The sequence below is a fragment of the Lutzomyia longipalpis genome, chromosome 3, assembly GCF_024334085.1.
Source record: "Lutzomyia longipalpis isolate SR_M1_2022 chromosome 3, ASM2433408v1".
In the NCBI taxonomy this organism is placed as follows: Eukaryota; Metazoa; Arthropoda; class Insecta; order Diptera; family Psychodidae; genus Lutzomyia; species Lutzomyia longipalpis.
Genome location: NC_074709.1, coordinates 1,524,328 through 1,538,435, shown reverse-complemented (window position 1 = coordinate 1,538,435; position 14,108 = coordinate 1,524,328). Strand labels below are relative to the sequence as shown.

The window sequence follows — 14,108 nt, the reverse complement described above, 5'->3', positions numbered from 1 at the left end:
ACTTATTAAAGTTTCCATATGAATCATAAACATCAATGCTTTTATGTATAAAAATTTTTTTAACCCTTCAATTCTAGAAAATATGCACAAACATATGTTTTATACATACATATGTGTATTGTTGTAAGAAAAATATATAAAATTGAGGAAGGACTGTGTAAAGCTTTCTTCTCCCAAAATCTCCTTTTAAAATACTCCATATACGCGAATGGTTGTGGTGGAGGGGAAACAGGGGCATTGAGTTGTGCGGTAGGGGTTGAAGGAGAGTGCAGGGGGAAATGAACTTACGGGAGGGTGCAATAAAAATTTCATTTGAGCATCGTTTCTGTATTTGTAAAAATAATTTATTTAGGAAGACTTACACATTTGAAATGGTGCATTTGGATGATTCTTTTATCTTCTCCAACTCTATATAGTTTTTTTTTCGCTCATATCTGGGTGGCGGCAGCAGTGTCGTGGTGTATTTTGGGGTCAGAGGCAAGTGGGGCATCGTCTCGAATGTTACTCACTTCCCTGGCGCCGTGGCACGAGGAAGCGCCAGGTCGCCATGGTGTGCAGAAGGCGACCGACGGGATGGGGGATATATGAGAGAGAGAATTCGGCAGTAGCGAGGAAATTATTAACAATGAAACACTCCCGCTTTCAATTTATAATTAAGCACCTTATATTCAACATGCTTCTGCCCATATAGAAGAGATTCGCGCCTGTAGACGAATTCCGGTGCATATTTCATGATGTGAGACGGTCTCGGCGCTCTCTCTCAGCCACCCAAACCACCCGTCCTTTTATCACAAGCCCACCCCGACCAGAGCACTTTTCGGTCGCCACCCACTCATCTCGGTACGCCTTCCATTGGGGGTCTCTCTGTGTTTCGTAATGTCAATAATGACGATGGGGTTTCCATGCATTTATGCAGATTGCATAAATGAAGTCATCATCAGTGTTAGACGACGATGGATGTCTCTCTTCTCTTGCATCCCGGTGTATGAATTCATTAATAAAATGAGTCGTCAATGGGAACCTTCCAAAAATGTCGTTTGCAAATAAAATCAGAAGAAAAAACATCCAAAGATTCTCCACGAGCTACCGCTTTTTTTTAAAAGTTAATATATGTAGCAAGTTTCCCATCGGAATCACATGTGGAGTGGAATTATGTCTAATCTGCATAAACGTGTCATCGATATTTCATAATAATGATTTTTTTCATGGGCATTTCTTTCATAATGAGTTCAGTAATTAAGTGTAGGATTAAAAAATCAACCACTGCATGTCAGGAGGACTGAAGAAGCAAGTGATGGAACATGTTATGGGGGTTTTGGGTATTTGACTGAATGTGAACAGAATGATCTTGGGTAAAGTTCTTTACTAAGTCAGGCATAAATTTCTTAGACTAGGTCTATTTTTTAAGCTACATCTGAGTTTTCTAAGATATATTTATGTTTATAAATCTAGGCTTGAGTTTTCCTAAATCAGGCCCTAGATTCCTAAGCTATGTCTAATTTTTCCTAAACCAGGTTCTAGTTTCAAAAGCTAGGTCTTAGTTTTTAATGAAGCGTTGAATTTTTTAGATCAATCCTAAGTGTTATTAAGGTTAGGCTTAAGTTCTTAGAACTTGGCCTAATGTTTTTTCGTTCTAGACTTAAGATTTTCTTTAAGCTTAAAACTTTTAGCCGGGTTTAAGTTTCGTTTAATAGGCTTTCTCAGTTTCAAAGATTAAGTCAACCAGAGTCTAAGCAGAAGGAAATTTTGAAAGATTTTTATGAATTTATGTGCGAAGACGATCAAACACATATTTTTCATTCATTAGACTTCAAAATTGGTAAAATCATTAAAAAATGCATTCAGTCCAGATTCTGCCTGATCTAACCTGAAAGTCATAAAGTCCTGAGTTTTAAGACTCAAGCCCGGCCTTAAAACTAAAACCTGGCTTGAGAAACTAACTAAAAGCCGAACTTAGTTGTGAATTTTCCCGACGTCTATCATTAGTTTTTGAGTAGTTTCCAGTAGAAACCTTTTTCAAAGTCTCTTCCATATTTTCCTCAATTTTCCTAGATATTTCAGAACGATATGATATTTTCTAATGCAGTTCTTATAACTCTTCCATGAATATTTTCCGTCAATCACCTTCGGCAAAAAGTCAGAAAATTGCATTGCAAAGCAAATGGGAATATTTTTTTTGGGAGGACTAAAGGGGCGAACGGAGACAAAACGCGATGGGATTCCCCAGAGTAGATCTCCAAGCTGTCATATGTGAAAATGTGTCGATGTTCTGTGAAATTCTCTTGATATAGGATTTTTTTGTGTGCCAAACCCGGTATGTTGTCTGATCCGATGCACCACAAAAGAGATATTTCGTCACATATAAATATTCCATCTTTCCCATTCGTGAGCCCACTTCTGCCTAGGCAATGGATGGACAGATGACGAGTGAATGAGAAATGCTGCGGATATCTATCTTTTTTCATGGAGATGGGGTGAGGTGTATGAGGTGTATGAGTTTCTGCAGGTTTCGAGGCTGTATGCTATTTGGGTGAGATGTAGGTGGGATGCCCGGGGAAGCACTCTTGTATCAAATATTAACCACCAACCGACGAATGAGCGCGTCCTGACATCCTGCTCGTGTGTATAATATTCTGGGAAAACGAGGTCTCCATATGCATCCTCTCTCTACCTATATTCCAAACCTGACAACGGACTTGGGGGCAACCCGCCGATGGCTGTGACGATGATGGTACCCTCAGTCATAGGGTAAGAGAGTACAAACTGCGGAGATGCTACATAGGGATGAATGGAGGAGCACTGGCGTACTACATTATTACATTGAGATGCATGCAAGAGCAATTAATTGAGTCCTGCATTATAAATCACCCACGTTTCATTCCATATCCATCCATGAATTATTTAATTTTATATATCCGCGCCATTCTTTCCTTCCTTGCAACTTCCCTTCATTGACACTGATGAGCTTTTGTACTCCCACCTGGCCTCACGTGCAAATATTTACAAAACACTGGTCACACGGTGAATTATTTCTTCTTTTTTTTCTGTTCTCTTCTGTATTTTTTTACAAAGTGGAAAAGTAGTAATTCACGAATTGAAAAATAAAAAAAATACTGCGGAAAATTCTATTTTATCCAAAAGCCGCATGTAGGTATTTATTGTAAATACAACGAACAGAAAGGTTAAGAAGCTGCTTTTAGTGAAAAATGCGATAAAATAATTCAGTTAAATGTGTGAAGGGGATGGAAAAGCCGTCAGAATCCTTGCGCGCAACCTCCGTCTAATTATTTTCTAATTAAATTAAATACACTGCCGAGGAGGATATTAAATCACGAGGAAATTAATTCACGCAGAGAGCGAATAGACAAGAAGAAAGATGTACAAAAATCCGCATCTTTCGTGGCGACGTAAATAGAATTACCATCTTTCTTTAATGCCAATTGGTGAATTTATCGTTAAAAAGCATGGAGAGAAAGACATACATATATACTCAAACCACTTTTATGCTATTGCTCGTAATACCATGGCCTCATTGGCAGGAAGCCCGCGCGATGCACCAAACAGGTGGTCACAAAACTGCTTCTGAGGTACATAATTCCTCAATTTAAGAATATTTTTGTGGTTTTACGTACCTACTAAACACCTCGTCTAAAGTGGATTATGTGGTTTGTTAGTTTAATAGTTTATGTATTAAAAAATGACCTTTTACCCTTTTTATTTGAGAATTTAATTTCAAAAGTCATTTATGATTTTTTTTAAATTTCTTTCCAGATGATGTCCTTAAGAAAATAGAAAGGAAATTATTTTCAAAGAATTTGGTAAGAAATATTTCTTTTTTTCTTTTAAAAAAAAATTCAAAGATTTTAATTTTAATTGGTAGCAAGTTGGCAAATGCATTCATTTATCCATTAATGTGTCTAAACTACGTAAATATAGAATACCGAATATGAGACAGAGAAATGATTCCCTTATCGTATGAGTATGTCGTCCGAGTCGTAAATGAGTTAGTTTACTATCTCGAATAAGTAATCATTTATACGGTACAGGAGTAATGGAATTGATATGAGGGGATTGTATTAGTTTGCCCCACTAGCTAGTGTATATATTATAATGTTTGTATGTAGCCAACGTGGAAGTTGCGACTAAAACCAAATGAAGGAGGTGGCAAATGGATGTGGTGGTACTTGCAACTTGCATGGTTTATGCCTTTCCTCTCCAACTTTGCCATCCCACCTAAACCCCCCTTGGTATGTGTTTGGTATCAGAAGTCATTTTTAGGGTGAGGAGGTCACCCCAGTCTCATGGTTTTTGTTGCAATTTTCTCAATAACATGTGATTTCGGTGTATAACTGGCTTCTATTGTCTCCCCATTAGTTTACAATAATCAAATTATATTTCCTCCGATTGCTCTGCTATAGCGGCAACTGCCACCATCCTACCCAAATAGGTATATAACTTCTTTCTCCTGCTGCACTGCCACAACATGAATTTTTATTATTCTGCCAATTATGGAATGGATTAACTTATTCGACGTTTTTGCTGGTTCTTTTTTTTTCCAATTAGATCTATTAGAATGATATCAGAAGTGTTTTAATTGTTATATATTTGTCCGGGAAAACGCTACAATTTGAATTTTAGTCCTTATAAAAATTAATGAAGAATATGAGTAAAAAGCATATGCGTATGAAGCATATTCACGTGATGAAAATATATTTTTAAATAGCATGTGTACATGAAGTATTTGTGTTTTATAAAATGAATACATATGAAGCATATGCATTTGAAGCATATGTGTTTAACGCATATTAGTTTGAATTGTATTGGCATGGAGCGTACACTTGAAGTACATATATTACATATGAGTATCAGAAATTTGTAACAGCACATGTGCGTGAAACATAAACGCGTGGCATATGCGCACAAAGCATATGGGCAGAAAGTAGTCCATATATGGGAATGAAGCATATGTCCAGAAAGCATGTATGTGACATAAGCATAAAGCATACACGAAACATATGTCATCATAAGGCATTTGAGGTGTGAACTATAAAGCATGAAGCATATGCATAGATCTACAGATTTATCGAATACGTATAGAACATATGCTAATGAAGCGTATGCACATGAAGCATATGTATAATCAAAACAGACCAGCATACTTAAGCAGGCTATACTCAAAGCATATGCACATAATCTGCATTGAAACTTAAGCAGACACCACATGTTTTATTTCAAATTTTAAAATTGATAACTTAAATTATGCTTTTGAATTCTATTAATACATAGGTACGCAGGTACATAACAATCAAAGTCGGTTGCAAAACAATCATATTCATGCATTTATGTGTTTAACCTTCATATGAACGTTGCAGTTAATTGTGATGGAAGATGAGCATCAAGACTGGTGGATGTAAAAATTATGGAGTTTCATGGAGAGTGAGAGAGGGGAAAAAATGGGGGGCAACTATTAAATGAAAAAAAAAATTGTGTATAGTTGTGGCTATTGCTGTGGTTTTGATCAATGGGCGGAGTTTATTTTCCAATCACTAACTGATTGATTGCTTTCTGTTTCATTTATTTCAGTTTCCATTCGCAACTCCCGGGCTCTCATGCAAATCTTGCTGATGCATTCTATGTTGCTACAAGCGAGAAACTTTCGGGGAAGGTTAGGTTGTGTAGAGATTTTTTTTCATGAGGAACGGAGATTTTTTTTGCGGGATGTGCACATAAATTGCTCTTTGAGGAAGACTCTCAAATTTCCCATTCCACTAATATATTAATTTGCTGAATTTATTGGAATATCTCTCTGGAATGTTTTCTCTCTCTCTCTCGAATATTTCCTCATGATTGATGTCACAAATTTTCAAAAATTGTCGAGAGAGACTTGTTATGTTTGTTACTATATAAATACCTACATATATTTTATAAGTACACATAGTGATAAAAAATATCGGGGAATTTTTTTGGGGAAAATCACCTTCATTTTATGTACTTATACGATTTTATTTCATCGTATTTACCGGTATTTACCTTCTTGAGAATTTATATAAAATATAAATTGATACATTATATTTTTCTCTATAAACATTAACGAAAATTGATTGGAACAGCAAATAAATCATTCGAACCAATGATAAGAGGGGGTTCAGTTGAATGTACGAAGAAATTGGTCGCATGTTCCAAGAATTATCACACAATTTTGAGGTAAACTGATAGGAAGACAAATAAAATGGTCTTTTTCCTTGCCGAGATATCAAAAAAAGTTGCTTATATATTTATTTCGGAATTCCTTCACCGCTTTACCTGGATTTTGCCTTTTTTTAATTAATTGTTTTGTAAGATATTTAATTTTTAGATATTTTTTTTATTTTTATTTTGTTTTATGAGATGCTTCCTTAGACGAAAGATAAAATTAAAATTTCAATAATTTAGTAAAACAAATAAATAAAAAAAATATAAATAAAATCATCACGATAGAAAATCCGTATAATACTTTCCACATTGATTAAGAAAATACTATTTAATTCTCTTGGTAATACTTTATTTTTACCATGTTTTTTCCTCACGTACGATGTAATCATTATATAGGAGATTATTTATATCAAAATATTTATTAGGAGCACCTTGGAAATTATTATCGCGTAATGTTCCGAAAAAATTCTTAAGTGGATAACTCGTAAAATAAATTAACTTTTTTTTGAACATTGGTTGATGATATAGAGTATTGCAAGTCACTCCTTCATGTTATTTTTATTGTATGGCCTCTGAAGAAAATAGCCACGTGGAATTGACGCATAATCTACTCAGATATATTTTATCTGTAGCGTCATCTCACTTGGTGAGGCTTTACATCTGCCATGGGAATGTTTGATGTTATTTTGGAATATTAATTTAGACAATGGAAAATTATATTTCGCTTTTCGATAAGATTATCTCAACAAAAAAAACAAATGTTCTCAAAAAAAAAGTACTTACAACTCCATGTGGACTCACGAGGCAGAAGAAGGTTGTAAAAATTAATTGGAAAAATATTTGTGATTCCTGGGAAATAAAGAAGGAAAAAAAAAAGTTATCTCCAAAGTATCATTTATATTCTATATGTCGGCATAAGAAATAAAATATACACAAGAGTACGATGAAAAGAATACAATAACACTCGTTTTTGCTCCATAAGCAGCGGATGATGAAGACGGAACCAGTGAAAGTGTATGAAAGAAGTTTTCTTCGCTGTAAAAACTGTGTGTATTGTATACAAGAATATCGGGGATGGTAAAAAAAAAGTAATACCAAAGACGTTGTTTATGAATTTAAAAGCATATTCGTTGATTTATTTATTCATCAAATTTATTTCAAAGGAGTAATTTAAATAATGTGGAGATTTTCTCTCACTCTTTGCCATTGATGATGCCCCAACACATTAAATGGGGCTGATGTGTTAAACAAATCGAACCGCAATAGAGGAATCAAATGGAGAGGAACCGAAAAAAAATAATACTAATGCATATATAATATTTGAGAAAAAATAGTACCGGCAAACAGTACAGGGACATACAATTTCTCTTCTTTTTATTTAAAATTTAAAATAAATAAATTTTCATACAAAGTAAGAGAAAATATAACATCAAGATGATTTATTTATTTATTTTTACTATAATAAACACCGTTCAAAGAAATTCTCGAGCATTCTCGACGCGTCTTTCTTCCCACATTCGTTGAAGCACGTTTGTCTCTCTTGCTATATTAGTTGCCATTCTTTTTTAGATACATTTTAGAGTCTTATTTATTTAAGGACGTTCTGATTCTTTTCTAATCATATTTCATTACATTATTTTTGCAAAATTTAATAAATTCCTAACTCTTGAGCAGATTAACATTTCCTAAGTTACGCTACGTTTGGTTGTCTCATAATAATCCGGACTTATTCACAAACATTTTTAATTATTTTTCTTAGGTTTTAAATCTGTGTAAAGATTCTGATATTTAATGCAATTTCGACGAGTTTATTGCTCTGAAATTTTATTTTACATTTTGTGAATTGTTATGTTTCGGAAATTTCTCAATAAAAGGAAAACTTTCGTAAAAAAAAAGAAAAACTCAAATAAAACGTGTAATAATGCTTTCGTGCAGCACGTGCATATTCTAATAAATATAGAAAAATAGAGCAGTGTTTGAAAATAATTATTTTTTAATTTTTAATTTTTTAATTTTTACAAAGTACAAAAATTAAACTAATTAAAGAGTGGAGAAACGTCTAATATTAATTTTTGTATTTTGTAACAAAGTTTTCCCTTCTATTTTACTTACCTGATGAAGTGGGAACTATGCCTTCGAAACGTCGTATGTCAAATTATTTCAGGGAACTGATAAAGATTGTAAGCCTAACCCTCCCACATCGCTGAAAAATCTAACTTCTGACTGACTTCTAAAACAAATAAATATCGCATAGAAAGATTGCGTTTCATATCAGAATCTATCGATTGGAAAAAAATATGGGACAACCTAATATTATCACACGAACAAAAAAAATATAAGTTAAAGTTTCTCTAACCCGGTACTGTTGGAAACTTCGATTACCGGGAAATTTCGAAGAGGCGCAGATGCTAAAGTTAAAAGTTATTGAATATTTATTGATGATGGATCAGTGTTAGAAGTTAGAACGTGGGAAGATGAAGAAGAAAATAATATTTTAATAGCAACTTAAGTTATTTTTAATTATACTAGTATATTTTTCCGAGAACACTAAGAATGCTGTGATTTTTCACAGTGAAACAGAACAAGGTTCTGGAAGAGAATAAAAATATATTGTAGGTAATTTAAAGTAAACAACAAGGAGAAGGTCCATTGATTTTATAGCAGTGCAAGGTGTTTTTCTTTGTCTGCCAATTCGTGTAAATGTACAATTAGAAGTACTAACTGCCCATCAAGTTATGAAATATCGGGCAAAGACATAAAATAAATGAATTGTAAGGTACTCTGTCTTCTAAATGTGCGAGTCTTATGCTGTTGGATTCGCAACATTGTAGCAAGTTTTGAAAACATTTTGAACAAGTTTGTGGAGCATAAAAGTTAAGTAATAAACACGCTCATTCAACTTCTGTGTATATGCTGTTCATTCTATAGAAAGTGAATATTGGACAGCTGATTGGGTTGAAATATAATATAAAAAAAAACTTCATACACTCTAAAGAAACCACACTGTGAGTGAAGAATAATTAAAACACCTTTTACAAAGTTGATTAATATGGGGTATTGTATAGTTTTTCGAATGATTGGAGCTGTCATATATGTATACAAAGAAAAAAGCCCAAAAGTCTATGTAATATTGCTATAAATATTCTGGGTTCCACTGAAAGTTTAACGCTTAATATAATACATTGCTGTCTGCACTCCAAGAATATTCCATTTTCACCCATGTTTCTCCCCTCTAAATGAACTTTTTTCTGGCGCCGGATAAAAAAAGGAGAACACTGAGCAAATAAAGAATAAATGCGAACAGTCCATGAAGGGGTGAAATAATTTGGGAGGGCGTGAAAAGCTCTATATAGTGACTCCCTGCACTTAGGAGCTTTGTGTTTTGGATTTACTTGGTGAAGCTTGCACAACACCCAACTCACACCCCCATTTGCCAACCCAATAATTTATTGTAGTTTTGTAATTAAAAATATTTCTGAAGTATATAAATAAAAAAGGGAGTTTACCCACACCCTCATTGCTTTTTTGTTTGGGGTGCATTTCGCCTTGGTGCGGCGATGCTTTACTTGTGCATTCAGACGGTGGTATTCCTCGTTTTACTTTCGTATGCTTGTGCCAGGAATGGATTTGGTGGATTAAGTATTTAATGGAGTAAATTAAATTAACCCCAATGGTTTTTCTTTCAAACGTAGACAATCCTTAATTTCATGAAAAATTCAAGGAATAAAATTGTATTTTTCATCTTTCATGAAAAGTGTGAAATTTCCTTCATTTACTCTGAAAATCCACCCCTGTGTAACTTCCGATGACTCTGTAATCATGTTGGCAATACAGTGGAAACTATGCTCGTCGAAGACGCAACACGGAGGTGTGAACGAGGGGGAAGGGCAATCGTAAAGCTACAGCTATTGCTATATTATATACGAAAGGGGGGATCATACATATTGGCTTTACTATGCAATTACAATTGGGTTTTAGCAAGTGCTGTGCATCGGTTTCTCGCGGGCAATTCTCCCATCGTTCTCACTGTAGCGCCACCCCTTGATTTTTCCAGCGTTTGGTGCGATATAATCAAATAGGGGCGGGGGTGGAAAAAAGTGCGGCATGAAGTTGAATGTAGCACGGCGGGTGTGGAATTGGAGGATGTAGCGGAAAATGAGTGTTCCCCGAGTAAAATGGCAAAACTCTGTATGATTTTTATGCTGTATGTGTTGCTATTTCCGTGAAGTGTTGACCGGCGCCTTATGCAAAATATCCAAGGAAAATTTATTTACACCCCCTCCCAATGACAAATGCTCTTCGCAACTTGCCCCATTTTTTTATGCTCTCATTCCGTTCTTCTTCATACCGAGACGGAAAAAGGGTGGTTATATGTGTTTGGGTGATTATGTAATGAATGTCGTACATTGTGTATACATATACATATATACAGTACACGTGAATTATCTATGTATGTATGTTATCTGTCTAATACTAAACAGATTGAAAGATTTAGATAAATTTGGTATCAAAATGATTGTCTCGACTTCGTCTGGGATACTTTGAAATTTTTAATTTTTATTAAATGAAGTCGAAATTTTCTATATAGAAAGGAGGTTATTCTTTTCCCTATAAGAAAAACGCTCATTTTCAGAACTTCCAGAACTAATCGAAATACGCGTATTCTTGTAAAGTTAGCAAAAGGGGATTGAAAATCGCCTAAAAGACTTTCCATTAGGTTCAGTTGGGAAAAAAAAATACTTCAAAGATTTGCCTTAAAATGTAAATAATTACGTCACAGTTTTGTTTTTCTCTTAAAAAGTATGATTTAGTACCCATTTAAAAATGAATTGATTAAAATCCTTTTTTTTGGAAATTTTGTAGCATCGTATCAGAGTTTTAGAAGATATTGGGTGAAAAAAATATTTCCTTCAGTGTTTTAATAAAATCAGTATAATATTGGAAGGTGTGTGAATGTGAGAAAATTAGCAGTGATATTTCAAATGGCAGCAGATGAAAATAAATAATTAAACAAGCGACAATATATTCCATTTTACACTTAACATTTGATGTAATATCGGAGTTTATATTTATTTTATCACATTTTCTCGTATAACGTACAATGTGTAATTTATTTATTTCCATTAGTTGTGTAAACTTTGGTCCAAAATGTTTATTCACTTCAACATGAATTCTGTAAAGCTCTGTTTAACCCCTTTTGCGTCCAACTTACTGAATAATTGAGTGAACTTCCTTCAATTAATACTTGCAAGGGAATCATTTAAAATTCTCTTCGGCATCCTACACAACTTGTCTTCCTTGTGCAAAATATTTATTTAATTAAATTTTCCAATAATTGTATACACGGGAACTTAATTGGGAATTTTCTTAAGAAAAGGTAGAGGAGGGAGTTACTTTGTAAACTATATATGTATACACAATATTGATCGATATTATTCCGTATATAGGTGGAGGTAAACTTGTCAGTTTTAGGGAATATTGCTATAATTTGACCTTTTATGCTTAAATATTTTTTGTTTCGTTTAAAGAATTATATTTATTTACAAATTAAGTTAAATAAAAGGCGTAAAATAAGAGAATGAAGGTGAATTTGGTCCCTACATGAATATGAATATTATTCATTAAAACACTGGAGCTTCAATGTGCGTATGCAATTGTAGAATAAAATCAATCATTACCTATTTAAGTAAATAAATAAATAAATCAGTATTTAAGTGAAAATTAGCAATAATACTTTATGTAGACGATTAAAAAATGCAAATTTCAATTCTAATAAAATTAACAAACGTGTGCTTTTCCCCCCTAACACCAAACCTAATGTTGATTTTCCCATCCGATGAAATCCCAAATGTGTGTAAATTCATTGGAATAATATGCGCGGTGTTTTTGGGTGAGAGGGAGAATATTTGTGAGTGAGAGGAGAAGAAGTAAAAAAAAAAATTAAGGCATTTTGTGCGTGCGTCTGGAATTAACATAATCAGACCTCGGAAAGTTTGTAAAACAACGTCCATTACCAGCAACTTAAAGGTGGCTGGTATTGCATGCTTACACACAATATCCTAGCATTCATTAAAGCGTTTAATTGTTACAAATTATGTTATTACGATAGGTACCTAATGTTATTTATTACATTTTAACGGAATAAACTTATAATATAAATCTCCCTTACGCTTTAAGAACTTTTTTTCTCACCTCTATTTCAACATTATTATTTTTATTCCCTAATATCTCTCTGTGGTGGATTCTTTTGAACTCCTTTGCAAGCCCACACCGCCTCTACTAGACACTGAGAAACTTTCTTTTGTGAATCTTTCTTTATAGATAATAATTTTTCCATACATTTATTCCCCGCGCATGTACCTCATCTACACGCGTTTACGTTTGATGTCCAGATTCATATTTAAAGAGTGCGGAGAAGAAATAAAAATAATCTTGAGAAAAAAGAAACTCTCAATCGGAGGTGAATGTGAGGTGGAGAAGAAAAAAACGGGAAAAAATAGAAGTTACAATTATCATAAATACAAGAAGATACAAAGTATCATCCGTATTTGCTTTAGATGTCCAACTCATCCTGCGGTGGATATTAATAAGTTAATTGAAATTAAAATTGTTTGAATAATATTAAGCATATTTTATTGTTATTGTCTCTTTGCATTGATAAATATTGGACTTTTTTATATTTATTTATCAGAAGATACGTGATGGTCGTACAACTTCAATACCTGGTCAAAAATTAGGATTTCTAATTTTTCTATTTTGCTGCTTGAAAAATTATAGATATTTTGCTAAAAAATAGGATTGTTGAAATTCTCTTGAGTATTCGGTTCTCATTTGACCTTCATCAGGACATTTTAGGTGTTGTGTACTACAACCTCTTTTGTAAACCCAAAGTTTAAGAATTGTTTTTCAATAATAATTCGAAACGTCGTTGATTGCAAAAATGTTGCTTTTCCGATGAATTTTCCAATTTAACTGTTTTTTTTTTAAATTTTCATTACTTAATTTGGATTTCTGCCCAGCAAACTATCCATGATGACACACGTACGATTAAGTGGTCAATAGTATGTGGCACAAATAGAATTGGCATCTTGGCGAATATTGAATTAATAGCCAAGACAAACCTGTTTGATGTATGCTGCGAAGATGATGATTTTCAATAACTATTTATATAATTTCCATCGAACAGAGGCTTTTACGGACAACAAAGTAGCAAAAAGTGCTGCAAAAGTCTCTCAGCCAGCATGTGGAGGAGAATAAGTCTGCGAGAAAAAGAATTAAATAAACTTTTTCGTTCACACAATGGAATTATCGATGAATGTTTCTTAATTTGTTTTCTTTTTGGGCACATTTTTCGATTAGTTTCTTCTTGTTGGGTTTATGTGTATTTTTTTCCCGCACAGAGCTTCGCTACACATTGAGCATCGACCGCATATGTAAATAATGTTTGCGATGAACTGATCAAAAATGATGATATTTGAGATGAGGCCTATTCAGAAGTGGTCAAAATTATTCCATCCGGAACAAGACAAACGCGCTATAATAATTTTATTGCCACTCACCACGGAGAATATGGAGATGGTTGAAAAATCTAATTTAAATATATTAATTAAAAAATCTACTATAGAGCTACCATTGTGCAAAGTAACGCAGCACCAATTTTATGTGCGCTAAAGAAGATGATGGAAGGTGTAGTAAAAAAAAAACTAAAAGCTAATACACATGTATCCACATTTTTTTTTGTCTAAATTAAATGTTTCAAAATAATGCCGCTTTCAGCTTATTTTAATGAGTTCTGTTTTTACTATTTTTTCCTTTGGCTTTTCCCTCCAATTCTCCACCGCGTTGGTCTTTATTTAGAGCCCTTATCAACGATCGAATCTTATTCTTTTCTTATAATACAATTCAATTCAAAATAT

The 14,108-nt window shown here is 33.6% G+C and overlaps 1 protein-coding gene across 4 annotated transcripts in view; it reads left to right on the top strand.

Annotated features, from left to right (window-relative positions):
* Window positions 1-14,108, top strand: part of LOC129793995 (protein bric-a-brac 1-like) — a 153,330-nt gene that overhangs the window by 17,670 nt on the left and 121,552 nt on the right. For 2 of the 4 annotated variants that reach the window (XM_055834555.1, XM_055834552.1), the window contains exon 2: window positions 3,772-3,818. The exons of 1 other annotated variant lie outside the window; for it this stretch is intronic. The gene's annotated coding sequence lies outside the window, so the exon portion shown is untranslated. Of the gene's footprint in view, window positions 1-3,771; window positions 3,819-5,645; window positions 5,666-14,108 lie in introns of those variants that run through there. One more of the 4 variants, XM_055834554.1, reaches the window with a different exon arrangement.